At 36.5% G+C, this 15,541-nt stretch overlaps 1 pseudogene; it reads left to right on the top strand.

The window, feature by feature from the left end:
* Positions 1-15,541, top strand: part of LOC107674181 (von Willebrand factor A domain-containing protein 7-like) — a 30,801-nt pseudogene that overhangs the window by 522 nt on the left and 14,738 nt on the right.

Raw genomic sequence — 15,541 nt, forward strand, 5'->3', positions numbered from 1 at the left:
TTTTTTTTTTTGTAGTCCCAAATGTTTTTGTCAGCCAAACACTTTTGACATATAATACTTACTTCAAATATTCTTGCGGGAGTTAATATTTAAAAGAATTTAACAACACATTCACATGTTTACAGTTTTCTGTTGTCAGTTAATGGTCACATTGACATGCAGGTCAACAAATAAAAGATTTATATTTTTTAGTGTACAGGTGTTTAAATTATTGTTATTTTACATTTTTATGATTTAATTAATTATTAGCTTTTTATAAACTCACAAACCCACTGCAGTTCTTATATTAAGCCCAGTTTAGGAAACCCTGGTGTAATGTAATGTTTAATGCATTTTATTATGTTGATATAAAAAAAAAGGAATATAGTTTCTTTCTCTTTGCTTTTTTTTAATATCAATATGATACATTTAATGGTACGTTTAAAACAAGTTTGATAAAGTAATCTAAAATCAATCTAAAAGTAGTCAGATTACATGACCTAAAATGAGTAATCTAGACTGTTACTAACTACAGTTTTCATCATGTAATCTGTAATCATTAACAAACTACAATTTTTAAGTAATCTACCCAGCTCTGCGTGTTTATTTCCTCCACTCATTTGACAACTTTGACACTTTTTTTCTCTCTTAATTTCTCTTATTGGTTTTAAATACCTCTAAAATAAAATTCTGTTACCATTTACTCACCCTCATGTATTTCCAAATCTGTATGACTTTCTTCTGTGAAACACAAAAGGAGAAACTTTGAAGAAAAAAAAAAGAGTAAGATGTTCTTTAAAAAGTCACCTTTTGTGTTCCAATAAAGAAAATAAGCTAAACAGTTTTGTGGTGAATTTTCTGTTAATACTTGCGATCTTTATTTGGGAGTTCATATGTTAGATTAGAGTTTGGTTACAGAAAAGTTTCCAAGCATTGTTCTGGATCCCCTTCAGCACTGCACATTTCCAGTGTTTACCCAATCCAACCTGATCACTTATTACTTCAATAGGGTTCTGCAAGACCTGAAATGTCACAAGAGAGAGACATCCAAAATATGTAGTGTTTTGTTGGGTCACCACTTTTACTTTCAATCTTTAATGTCTCAGAGGCAATTTGTTGCAGACAGCAGTACATATACGAATAAACCATGAATGAAAACATAAAAAAAAAAAAAAAAACACTAAACTACTAAACTGTTTAGATATCCAGGAGCTGATTAAAAGGCAGATAATAAGCATTTGACTTAACTGGAGTTAATCTGCAGGTTTGAAACATTATTCCATCTATCAGGGTTATTATTAAAGACACAGGAAGGAAAATGCAAATATGGCATATTTTGGAAAAAGAAAAAGAAAAAAAAAAAGAATGACTTTTGTAAGAAATGAATTAATTCCCACTATTAATTTTCCCACAGTTGTGAACAGTCATGGTTTCACTGGTTGTAGTGGCTGTATTTCTCCTCCAGGGGGCTCTATTTCAGCCCCCTCAGGCTGAAGCCTTCAAAATCCTCCCTACTGATGAATCCCTCACCCATCAACAAATCACTGAGGCAGCTTTCCTCCGCAAGATGGTAGAGGTGTGCCGAAACGTAGCCACTGCCCGGGGCAAAGACTTTACGCTACCTGTAAGAATATGAGCTTAAACAAATTTGGGAACTACATGCGCTGTTTACAAATTATTTAATCTTAACTGAGATTATTCCTGCAACCTTATCACACTGAAATGTCATACAACCTAATGACTGTCCTGAGCTATGATGTGAAAGGCAACAGACAAGAAAAAACCTACACATCCATTTTATGCATTTAAGAGCGGCCTCCATTTATACATTTTTAAAATGTATTTAAAATTAAATTATTTAAAAACAGAAAGACAAGATGGTGTAGTTCTATCAGCAGGGGCATGCACTTTTTTTGTGCACTCTAATAAAAAAAATAGAATTAAAATTATTATATATAAAAATAGTTTTAGCTAGTTATTAAAGAAATCTTTAACAGATAGTTTTAGGAACAAACTTGTATTGTTTCTGTTGTTTTAAATGTTAAAAGAAAGTATTTTAACATTAAAAGAACTTACCTTTATACAAAGAGAAACAAGCCTAGTTGTAAACCAGTTAACTCTTTATGACATTCTGTGATGATGAACATGAGTTTGCTATACATGCTTTAATTGCCATGTCTTGCAATCCTCTTTTGTGCATGGCCAAATTTACTAGTTTATGTAATTTTTTTATTATTATTTTTTTTTAATGAATACATATTTGTATTTATTTTATTAAATATATTATTTATCTATTATTTTATTAAATATATTATTAAATTACATTTTCCCCCTCTACTTCCCACTTTAGATCAACAGCAAACTGACTGCAACTACCGTCCAGAAAGCCTGCTCAAATTCATATTCCTCCTTATTAAAACTACCCACTTTCAATCTGGCTATTATTCAGACTTCCCTTAGCAATGCAGCTGTGGATCTAAAAGTGTTCAGTACTGCTCATCATTTTGATGATGAAGATTTCATAAATGGACGAGACCTCATCACTCAGGGCGTAGCTGCTGTGAAAGTCAGCATCAAAAATGGGAACTATTTGTCTGCCCGCTCCATTCTTGGGGCTGTATGTCATACTTTACAGGTATGTAAATCCTGTGAAGGTAATTTTAATTTTATGCTCGCCTCATGCCGTGAAATCTAAAAGTGTTGAGTATTTTTAATAAAAATCAAAGATCTGCATCTTGTGTAATTTTGGAAGATCAGAATTTAATCTGATGCACTTTAGACAAATTTAAAATATGCACAATAAAACTGCTCAGTATTATTACACAAAGTATATTGTGTTCAGCATTGGCTTTGTCAGTGGTTTATAATGAGTTACAATAGGACTACACTGAGTATATAAATTTGCAAGTTAGAAAACAAATGTGTTTTTGTGTGTAGGATTTCTATAGTCACAGTAACTGGGTGGAACTGGGAAGCACTGCTCCTTTCAGCTCACTGATCAAACCTGAGCTTCCTCTCAACAACCTAGCAAGTACTGTGTTGTATACTTGCTTCTAAAGTAGTCTATGTATTAATCTCAAAATTAAATTCCCCAATCAACTGTATCATATTATATAACCTTGATATGTCAAGTAATTTGTATGTATTTCTGGATGGATAAATGTCTAGGTTCCAACACAAAAACATGCAAAAGCTGTGTCGGAGAAGACTGCAGTGACAACATTCTCCCAGAGGTACTCCAGCAGAAGATATTAACTTCAGGATATTTCCACCCTTTATTCCCAGACAAACCTGCAGGTAAGGAAACTTAGCATCTCATTCATTAGCATTGATAGGTAGTGCTGTTTTGGCTTTTTAAAGTAGTAGTTATCAAAGTGCTATATTTCTATCTTCTACATGTAAGGGGAAAAAAGAGGAAAATGAAAAAGGCACAGGTAATTGTGGGTCAGGACATTGCCACACCATGCAGTCTGCATTTTTACAAACATTTGTGAAAAAAATGGGTTGTTCTGAAAAGCTCAGTCAATTCAACCTTGGTACTGTGAAAGGATGCCACCTTTGCAATAAGTTTGTGAAATTTTATCCCTGCTATATTCCACTGTCAACTGTAAGTGGTATTATTGGAAAGTAGAAACGTTTAGGAACAGCAGCAACTCAGCCACGACACAGAAGACCATGTAAAGTCACAGAATGGGGTCATCGAGTGCTGAGCCACATGGTGCATAAAAGTCTACAGTGCTCTGCTGATTCCATAGCTAAAGAGATACAAACATTTAATGGCATTAATATCAGCACAAAAACTGTGTGGCAGTAGCTTAATGGAATGGGTTTCCATGGCCGAACAGCTGCATGCGAGCATCACATTACCAAGTACAATACCAAGCGTCAGACTGACTGGTGTAAAGCACACCTCCACTGGACTCTGGAGCAGTGGAAACAAGTTCTGTGGAGTGGTGGATACCAGGAGAACATTATCTGCCTGACTGCATTGTGCCAACTGTAAAGTGGAAACAGTTTGGGGAAGGCCCTTTTCTATTATAGCATGACTGTGTCCCAGTGCACTAAGCAAGGTCAATAAAGACATGGATGAATGAATCTTGTGTGAAAAAACTTGACTGGCCCACACAGAGCCCTGACCTCAACCCCACTGAACAACTTTGGGGTGAACTGGAATGGAGATTGAAAGTCAGGCCTTCTTGTCCAACCTCAGTGCCTTATCTCACAAATGCTCTACTGGATAAATGGGCAAAAATGCCCACAGAAACAACCCAAAAACCTCAACTATGGTGGTTAGAAAGACCATCAGACATCCCTTAAATGAACACCATCAATTACCATTTAATCGCAGCTTTATTGCAGAGTTCAAGATGCTTTGAATTGAGACTACAAAGCTCTACATTTACAAACACTTACTTTAATATTTAACTCTCTCAGGCAAGTGTAGCCATGGCAGCGCTCTTGACAGGACCAGTTCAACAGAACCCACTGGAGGCATTAATAAGGATGACATCAGTTCAGATCATGGCTTCCTTCACCAGCAAGCTGCTGAAATGGCCATCAATGCTACTATGGAACTACTGGAAGATATTCGACTGGCAACAGGCGACCAAGACTTTCTTCGGTATGAGGCGTTTTTTCTTCTTCTTCCTAGAAGCATAAGCAGTCCATATTTATGCACCGTATTCGAAGTTTTTTGAAAGCTATGCAATAGTGAGTTAGTCGTGCCGTCAGCCATAGATATAAAATCTCCTTAACACTTCTTCTTATTCAAATCTCTAGCTTATAGTGCACACATTTGGTCAACATTGGTAAAATTATTGCTTAAATTTTTGTTTCCCTTTCATCTCTATCTCTCTCTCAGACTGATGTTACCTGACATATTTCCTGTATTTATCCCAAGTGTTCAAGTGGGTGTGAAGACCACAAGTGTGCGTAGAACGTTTCATTACCTGATGGGAGACACTTACAGAGTTGTAAAAATGCAAGTGTTTACAGAGGTTTATTTTGATTTTGAATACTTCCAAATGTCTGTTAAGTAGTCCCTATAACAAACAACACAATTTAATAATTTAATTTGTGGTGCTTCTAATTAAGTGATGAAAAAACAGTTGCAAATATTGTACAAAATACTCATCTCTGCACCAATAAAATGTGCAACACTTATTTTAAATTATATGTAATATCTAATTATTATTAATATTTAGCTTACACTGGAAAAGTTTCAGCGGCCTCTTGCAAGATCTCGGCAAAAAGTCTCACTATTTATTTCCAGAACATGATGACTGATGGGATATGCTTAGCCTCAAATACCACTCCAAAGCGGTATTCAAGATAATGTGGATTTAGTGTGCGTTAAGGGCATTTTGGCGTCTTTGGCATTTGGGACACTCTTGCGCACTTACTTCCTGTTGCGTGCACGCACTCTCATGTGGCCAAGACTGCAGGTTTGGGTATTTGGACAAGCCCGATGAATCAATGTCTTCTGAAGGCAAACGATAGGTGTAGGTAAGAAAAAAAAACAGAATATTTTTAACTATAAACCATAGCTTCCGGCCAACTGTCATACATCTGGGACAGCATGAGATTGAGAAAATGATGATAGAATTTTAATTTTTGGGTAGAGTATAGCTTTAAGGCTGCATAGCATGTTTGGGCTCTGCAATTAATTATGTAATAATTATTATGCAAATAACATCTGATTTAATGGATTCCACTCTTAATGTAATTATATATTTGGCACTTTCAGGTGTGTCTCAGTCAGGTTCAGTGGCTGATGGTCCTCTGGGCAGCATCCTGACTGTAGGGAATCTAAAGAGAGTAAAACTCAACTCTGCCAACCAGACAGGGGAATGGAAGATCAGCATCAACTCTACAAGCTCCTACAACCTGAGAGTTACTGGTAAAGGGTTTATTTTTGCAATAAATAACTCCAGAAAATCTTCTGTAAAATGTTGTATAGGACATGGATTATTTACCATAAAGATTTTGGTGGTGATTTCTTGCAATGTAAATTAAAAATAAATGCCTATATGCCAGTCCATAATTAAAAATTCCTTCAACTGTAAATACAGGTCAGAGTTCTGTGGACGTCCTCTTTTACTTTGTGAAGATAGTTGAGGGAGGTCATGGAGACTCATGGGGACAGAGTTTCACCCGCCCTTTTATTGGTACAACATCATGCATCATCCATTCTCCAAACCGCTTGTCCTCTGTCATGTTGCAGGCATCATGCATCCTTTATTTATATTTAAAATATGGAAACATCCACACAAAAATTTGCTTTAAAGTGCAGTTATCATTTTGCTATGAAATTTCATGGGCAAAACCTAGTAATTTCAATCAGAATCCACATGATTGGGAATTTTGCATATGGATGAAACTTTTCCCCATGCAGATTTTGCATTGGGTTCAAGTTTTTCATGCAAATTCACAGATTTGACCAACAGAATACTGATTGGTCATGACACTATTGACAAAGGACCATTTTTTCCTGGCGAAATTTCGCTAGTGTGACTGCACCCTAATAATTTTGTTCGTCATATATGTACATAGTACTGATACTTCACTGTTTTTCTGATTGCTGATCAGGTCGGAATGCTACTTTCTATGTCTCTGTGACCGGAGGAGATTCAGTCACAGTGACTGACGTGCTTCTAGTTGAAGCTTCAGGATCTATTATAGTATATACAAAATCTGTAAAAAGGTAATCATATAAATGTCTAATTAATAAACAGTTTTTTGTTTATAGTATTTGTCTAAATGTGTAATATGTAATATTTTGTGAGAATTTTCCAGTTAAAGATTATACATTTTAACTGCTGAAAAATAATGTTTTAAATTATTAAAAATGTAAGGCAAGACACTACAGGCAAAACATTTTTTTTATGCATTAGGCAGTTTTGAGATTTTGGGCTATTTGGCTTTTCTATTGGGCGGGGCAAAAGTATCAATTATTATATTATATTATTATTATATGAATTATATTAATTTAAACAATTATAATCAAACTATTTAAACTGCGTGTTTTCTGCGTAAAAATAAGCGTCTTTTTTGGCTTTGGACTAAAACAAAAAGCAGAAGGGCTTATTGAAAAATGCAAATTTATTCTCTCTCCATTCTTTCGCTTGCCAGGAATAGCCATTTTCCCGGTAACCGCAGTAAACAAAGCAGCGCAGCACCTGATTTTGCAACTTGCAGCGCTCATATTTAATAAATTAAACCATAGCCTTCTGAAGTGTAAGCTTTATCTCAATTTGCATGTATCTTTGTTTTTTGTTTTTTTTACCGGAGCACCACCTGAGTCTTCTCCTCCCTTCCCATTTCTACCTGTGATCCATTCCTTCCCGCGGTACTCCTCATTGTTGTAGGTTGCCAAGTTGAGGGGACAAATGGGTTGAAATATGTGGATTGTGTGAGAAGAATGCGTTTCATACAAAATCTGGCAACTGGGCAACCTTGGAATTTGTTGACGTGAAAGTGAAAGTGACGTGACATGTGGCCAAGTATGGTGACTCATACTAGGAATTAGTGCTCTGCATTTATCCCATCCAAAGTGCACACACACAGCAGTGAACACACACACACCGTGAACGGAACTATCAAAGCTGTTGGTGCGACAGACTTCCTGGTCAACATTGACAGAATCCCAGAGTGGGCGTTTGTTGTGCAGCTGAAAGGGCTGTTGAATGACTCGTCATTGGTTAGTCGATTCCAGAGACAGTCACCCACCCACCATAAAGGATCTAGAATAACAGTCATGGTAAGTACTATATGGTAAAATGCTGTGTAAATAACTCAGTTACAACAATTATTAATCAAAATACACTTAATTTTACATCACAATTTGGTACCAAAAAAAAAAAAGAGTTTTAAAAGCTCATCACTATATGGGACAAATAACATGCATTTACCAAATTTGTTCCTCCACAGGCCCAATCACAGAACATTACCAAGCCTGGAGTCCCATTGAGTCTCAACTTTACAGTGGCCACTAATACTACAAGCGGCAACTACACTATCAGACCTCGGAATGACCAGGGCTTCAGCGTGTCTTTCCCCAGCTCTCTGATTCTTGAAACAGGGGGAAGCGCTCAAGGAAGTGTCACACTGACTGCACCCTCCAACACAGAATCAGGGACGGATGTCACACTCACTATTGAGGCAGAAGCTCCAGGATCCACTGATCTGAATTATGTCACACTGCAACTCACCGTCTCAACAGCAAATGCTATTTTCAGTGGATGTTACTCACTTTCCGTGTGCCTTTCTTTCTTTTGTTTTATCGTTTGCCATTTTGTATGTTTCTAAATAACATTTAGCACAGCAAGCAGTGTATTTTAAAATCTTTACTTGTCTTGAACTGTCTGGGGTAAAAGAGCTTTGTAAATATCAAAGAATCAAGGTTAAGGTTTACTTTTGAAATTTAACTTTCACTTTCTGTTGTATGTGAACAGGTGCATTTGGGACTAGTTTTTGTGGCTAGTTGTGATTTCATTGTGTAGTATATACTCTTGATCCTTTAAAATTTTTATTAAAGACAAAGTTCACATAAGGGGCATCAGCATTGTGTAAAGTCATGTATTGGTTTTGCTTTTTACAATAGCTTCCACTCGCATTCAGTTTCTCCTCGGCTCAGAGGGTTCGGGACTGAATGAATAAATTGACGTGTACGATTGTGATTTTTGATCTACCACTAATATTAAAATATATATTGAACCAAGTTCTGGGAAAGTTTCTTATGGGAGAGTAAGTTATGCATTGTTATGGGTCATTAACAGTTGTCAGGGAGTAAGTAAAAGGAAGTAAATATTCTTCCTTACAGACATTCTTGCAGCCAGACACTTACGAAAAAGGATTATCATGTATACAATACATAATTTACATTAAATATATGTGTGATGCTGACATTCATCACGTGTGTAAAGGTGTATAAATATACTGACAGAGGCTGTGCATAAGTTACAGTATACACATACAGAAAAAATGCAAATTTATTCTCTCTCCATTCTTTCGCTTGCCAGGAATAGCCATTTTCCCGGTAACCGCAGTAAACAAAGCAGCGCAGCACCTGATTTTGCAACTTGCAGCGCTCATATTTAATAAATTAAACCATAGCCTTCTGAAGTGTAAGCTTTATCTCAATTTGCATGTATCTTTGTTTTTTGTTTTTTTTACCGGAGCACCACCTGAGTCTTCTCCTCCCTTCCCATTTCTACCTGTGATCCATTCCTTCCCGCGGTACTCCTCATTGTTGTAGGTTGCCAAGTTGAGGGGACAAATGGGTTGAAATATGTGGATTGTGTGAGAAGAATGCGTTTCATACAAAATCTGGCAACTGGGCAACCTTGGAATTTGTTGACGTGAAAGTGAAAGTGACGTGACATGTGGCCAAGTATGGTGACTCATACTAGGAATTAGTGCTCTGCATTTATCCCATCCAAAGTGCACACACACAGCAGTGAACACACACACACCGTGAACACACACCCAGAGCAGTGGGCAGCCATTTATGCTGAGCGCTGTACATTCACTCCCCCCACCTACAATCCCTGCCGGACTCTCTAACCATTAGGCCACGACTTCCCCAAACGTGATTACTCATTTAAAGGGGTCATATGATGCGATTTCAAGTTTTCCTTTCTCTTTGGAGTGTTACAAGCTCTTGGTGCATAAAGAAGATCTGTAAAGTTGCAAAGACTAAAGTCTCAAATCCAAAGAGATATTCTTTATAAAAGTTAAGAGTCAACCATGCCTACCTAAGTGGGATTTTTTTTAATAGAAAGATTAAAAATACGGGAGAAATACGGGAAAATATTTAAACGGGATGAAAGCGGGACAGAATGATAAAATACGGGAGAATCCCGGGAAAAACGGGAGGGTTGACAGGTAGCCTATGCACTTGCGGTCTTTGCACCTGACTGCTTATATGACGTATTTCCTTTATTTGGTCCAAGTGTTCAAGTGAGCATGAAGACCACAAGTGTGTGTACAAATTTTCATTACCTGATGGGACACACAAGTGTTGTAAAAATGCAAGTGTTTTCAGAGCTTTATTTTTATTTTCAATGCTTTGCATTTTAAAATAAACTTCTAAATGTCTGTTCAGTAGTCTAGTCTCTATAACAGACAACACAATTTAATAATTGTGGTGCTTCTAATTAAGTGAGGGGTTAAGGCTAGATGGCATACACAGCAACTACTGGGCATGCACACATCAATATAGCATAATTTTTCTCACTGTACAAAAATAATTGCTATTTTTGCATTATTGTAAGGGGTAGGTTTAGGGTTGTGGTGTAGACGTTAATAAAACACAATCGAACTGGTAGAAAATTCAGTTGATTGTTAGCTTCCGGTTTTTGCTGTATCCCTTCTAGTCCCAACCTTGGAAAGGTTTCCATGACCTCTCGCGAGATCTCGGCAAAAAGTAGGCTTGTTTGAGATGCGCCTGGCCTCGCCTGAAATGCAGGCGGCTGCGGTGAGGGCAGTGAAATAAGAGCAGACAAGACGGACAGCTCTGACCTCTCGAAGTGGAACAGATACCAATGAGATCAAAGACCGATATCGCGTTATTCTCACTCACGTGCTGTGCTGCTGATAAACATGATATCATTTCAGTTCTGTTGCTTTTATATGAAAATAAATATGATGAACAAGACACTCAAAGTGCTTGCTATTTAATTCCATACGAAAGGTGTATTTATCATCCATTTTTACTTTAATACAAACATGTATTTTATATTTTTATAGAAACATGACAATCACATTATCTCACACAGAGATAGCTGTAGTGAGGGGAGGAGTGAAAAATAAGCGCAGGCAAGACGGAAAGTTCTGACATCTCGAAGTGGAGCAGATACCTACGAGATCAAAGGCAGATATCGCGTTATTCTCACTCATGTGCTGTGTTGCTAATAAACATGATATAATTTCAGTTCTGTTGCTTTTATATGAAAATAAATATGATGAACAAGACACTCAAAGTGCTTGCTATTTAATTCCATACGAAAGATGTATTTATAATCTATTTTAACTTTAATACAAACATGTATTTTAGATTTTTATAGAAATATGATAACAATCACATATCTCACACAGAGATCGCACTGTCATAGTGTTTGGGAACCTTCATGCATAATTTAAATACATCACATACACATGGAACCAGACAAAAAAAAAACAACATTTTAGAAGAGAATGCTACGTCACAGTTGTCTGAACCAATGAGCATTAAGCTGTGTCGTCAGTCAGTCGTTTCCCATCATGCTTTTGATCAGAGACGTTGGTGGAGAGCAACTGCGCTCGACTGCACAATCCGACACAGCCTCCTCGCAGTCGCGAGAGTTTTTTTTTTCACACGTCAGCGTGACATCAGAGCAAGTCGGATGTAACTCGGACACTTTTCTAACCGGCATGCATCTCGCGGTGATCACCGGTGATCGGTTCTGCGCAGATTTTGCTCATCTCAAACAAGTCTAGTCTTACGATTTATTAGGCTTGTTCGAGATGCATCGGCGCTACGCAGAACGATCGGTGTATGACATCAAAGTACCGCGAGAGCCATAATAGAGCAGACGTACTTTCATGTCATATACCGATCGTTCAGAAGTTTTTTTGCTTATGCATGTAAATTGCGAATTTTTATGACATTCTACTGGAGATTTTAGACTGGGGCAAATTCTTGGAGATATACAGCCAGTGAAAACAAGAATTCACTTATTATAGTGCCTCCTGGCCAATTCTCACAAAGTTTGGTGCACAGACTTCTGAATATACCTGTCACATTTATCCCAAATTTAAATAAAAGAATAAAAAGAGTGCAAGGAATTTATTCATAAAGGAATGTAATGTGACTAACATATTTAATTTTATTAAGTAAAATCAATATTTTCATTAATTTATGTGAACACTGTGTTGTTTGTTACTAGAGTATGTTTGTGTGCAGGATTTCTATAGCCACAGTAACTGGGTGGAACTGGAAAGCACTGCTCCTTTGTTATGGCGTAAACCTTCACACTTTAAAAAAAAACTCTTATCTGTGTATCTAGGCCCCAGCACACTTACATGCAAAAGCTGCACTGGGCCAAACTGTGGTGATAACATTCGGTGACCGTGATTTCACCAAGTACAACATGTTCCTGGATCAACATCCTTGTTGATCCTGGAACAGCATTCCAATTAACCAATCAGAATTGAGGGATAACTTTTCAGGAAATATCTGTTTTAGGCTTACGATCAGGGTTAGGTGCTTATACACCCTTGTTAATTAGCTATCCTTTCACACTGATTTTAGGAATAAATTATGGGTAGGGTTAGGTATAGGAGTAGGGATTGGGTTTAGTCTATATTTTTGGACAGTAATGTTGATCCAGGATCAACAAAAGATGTTGATCCAGGAACATGTTTTACTTGGCAAAATCACGGCGACCGATAACATTCTCCCAGAAATACTGCTGCATGAGAAACTAACCTCAGGATATTTCAGCATTTTCTCCTCCACAAAACCTGATGCGCAGTGGCGCAAAAACGGGGTATGGAGTATATTCAGTGCATAGGGGTGCCGCACAGAGGGGGGCTCCATTTTGCCGAAATCATTATGTGAAAATTTTCCTATAGGAAAAACTTGAATAAAACGTTATAAAAAATAAAAAGCTTAGTTGTTAAAAAAGAATGTAATGAAACATTTTTATTTAACGTTTTTTAGCATTTTTAATTAGTTCAAAATGTATAATAAACTGAGTAGGCCTACATATCAACCGCTCAACCTTTGACACATTAGGCTTCTATTCTTTTAGTGGACTCTATCCAATTTTATATTATTCAAGTATTATATTCTGCTAGTTCAACTTTATTTGTATACAAGTATGAAATTCCAAGTTTGACTTTTTAACTTCTTCAACAACTTTATTCTATTTGCTAAACTGTACTCCTATTTTTTTAAAACTATTTTACTGGTACAAATAGAGTCAGATTAATAGAGGAGGGAAACGCTCTGGGGCGCAGAACAGAAAAGACAAAGGGGAAAAAGAGCAATGCATTAAAATAAGGACAGCAATATCCAAGTGAACTAACAGAAATTGGTAAGCGTACTCTATAAAGTCATTCAACATTTAACGTTGTTGCCTAAGAGGGCAAAGTGATTAACGTTAATATCAATTCATTTCTGAGTATCTCTATTGCTCAAAAAAAAAAAGTCACGATATGTTTGTGAATTGGCATTTGATTTACATTTGAGAGGAACAGAGAAGATTATTAACAAGGATACAAAAATTGCCGTTTTGAATTCAAAATAGGCCATTTGTGTGATTTAAGTAGATCTGATGAGTTTCTTGAAAACTCTTGCTACTTCATACTTCGTATAAAACAATGATGAACTTTGACATGAAGTAATTTTTAAATGTTGTAATAGTGATTTTTAATGTCTAAATATAAATCCAAAATCAAAACGTGAAAAGAGCTATATTACGGAGTGGAAACTGGAAATGGTAAATGAGACAATGAATGATTCTCTGCTGCCATCTAGTGGTTATAGTGGGAATATCATGACATTCATTTCAATAGTATTTGCATTTCTACCAGGTGGCAGAAATTTTCCACTTAAGCATGGCAATTTTTCCATGACTTATCTCTATAAGTAAAACTGAAAAAAAAATGCAGATGAAATTACCTAACTAAAAAGTGAGCAATTTTACATGTGTTTGAAGAAAATTACTTTTAAAAAATGCATTCTACTGTCTGGGGTCAGCCATCAGGAGTTAAAGGGATGTTATACAACACACCTTTCTTTTTTCCCTATGGTATTGAAAATGGGGGAGGGGGTTCGAACCTTTGTCACTTTTTTCACCCTTGATGAGTTTGTATCCTTCCATGCCCAAGCTAGTTAATGGTCTTTTGGTCATTTGACTTGGGAGTTAGTGTTTGGGGCTAGAATACAGGGGGGCACCAACGCTGATCTTACCCTTCAGCAAATGTGCAGTTGCGCCCCTTCCCATGTGTAGTGTTGATCTCCTCTGTACTTCATCACAGACCACAGGATGGCCATCAATGCTACTATGGAAGTGCTGACATCTGACTGGCAACAGACAACCAAGCCTTTCTTCGGTATGAAATCTTCCTTTTACACCACACATAGTTTTGAACTCTTCTGTAATGAAACAAATGGTTAAGCTTTTGCCCAATTAAATTAAAATTACTTGGTCTAGTGTGATTTCACAAATTCCTGATCACTAAGACTAACAATGAATTATATAGAATGTAGTATTGCAAATTTATTTGGTTGCAGTTTGGAAAAATCTGGAAAAAATGCCTAAAGTTGCCAAATTTGACAAAAAAAAAAAGATTCTGCTGATGCGGAGACACAAAGTTCAAAAGCACCCCCTAGAATCAGAAATTGATACTGTTGTCCAGGTTTAGCCAGTTTTGTTTCTTTCTTTCAGATTGATGGGCCTCAAGTCGGACCTCAGTTATGGCTTTTGTGAGTGACACCACAGGTGTCAATTATTAATGTCTGATGATATTGAAGAGGCCAAGAGAGTGTCCTTCAGTATCATAGACAGCAGGAGAGGAACATCAGAGGAACCTTCAAATACATTTTAGTCCCACTTAATGATCCAGGTAGTAGGTAATTCATAGTTGCAGAAACAGAGAAACAAATAGACATAATTAGCGTATCTGCTGTTCCAACCAAGCAAAAATGATTTGTTCAACCCAAGCTAAGGGGTATACTAATAATGTGCATTTGAACACATATAACTGCAGTAAAAGAGTATGAGATGCATAATTTGAATGCTTGGCCAAAGAGATGTGTCTTTAATCTAGATTTAAACAGAGAGAGTGTGTCTGAACCCCGAACGTTATCAGGAAAGTTATTCCAGAGTTTGGGAGCCAAATGCGAAAAAGTTCTACCTCCTTTAGTGGACTTTGCTAGGTACTACCAAAAGTCCAGAGATTTGCGACCTTAGGGAGCGTGATGGATTGTAGCGTGGTAAACCATTAAGGGCCTTGTAGGTAAATAATAATATCTTACCACTTATGTACATAAGGGGTTTATCTTGCATCTAATGTTAAATAATGTTTATTGCATTATTTTAGTATAATGTGTGTCACCAAGATGGTGTTTAGTATTTCTGTGAATGACACTGTGCACCTTCTATTATTATTTTCCTCCTCATCTTTTGGAAGAGCTGCTTGTGATGAGCTTTGATTTATCATGTGACTTTTTCACTACCAGTTTTTGGGGTTTTCAGTGTATTACAATGGTACAAAATAGATATTATTTCAGTAGGTTGGTATATTAACTTTATATCAGTTAATGAATTACGTTTTTTTACTGTAAATTTAAGTAAAAAATCTAAAATGTTGCTATCATATTTTTTACAGTAAAGTTCTGGCAACCACAGCTGCCGGTATTTTACTGTCACAGCTTCACAGATGTCAGGTTTTTTCTTTTTTTTTTTTTTACCGGGTTCCAAATCTAAAGTTTATATATACAGTACATATATATACATATATACATATATACATATATATATATATATATATATATATATATATTTATGTATTT

Source organism: Sinocyclocheilus anshuiensis, unplaced genomic scaffold (assembly GCF_001515605.1).
Source record: "Sinocyclocheilus anshuiensis isolate Anshui unplaced genomic scaffold, SAMN03320099.WGS_v1.1 scaffold728, whole genome shotgun sequence".
NCBI lineage: Eukaryota > Metazoa > Chordata > Actinopteri > Cypriniformes > Cyprinidae > Sinocyclocheilus > Sinocyclocheilus anshuiensis.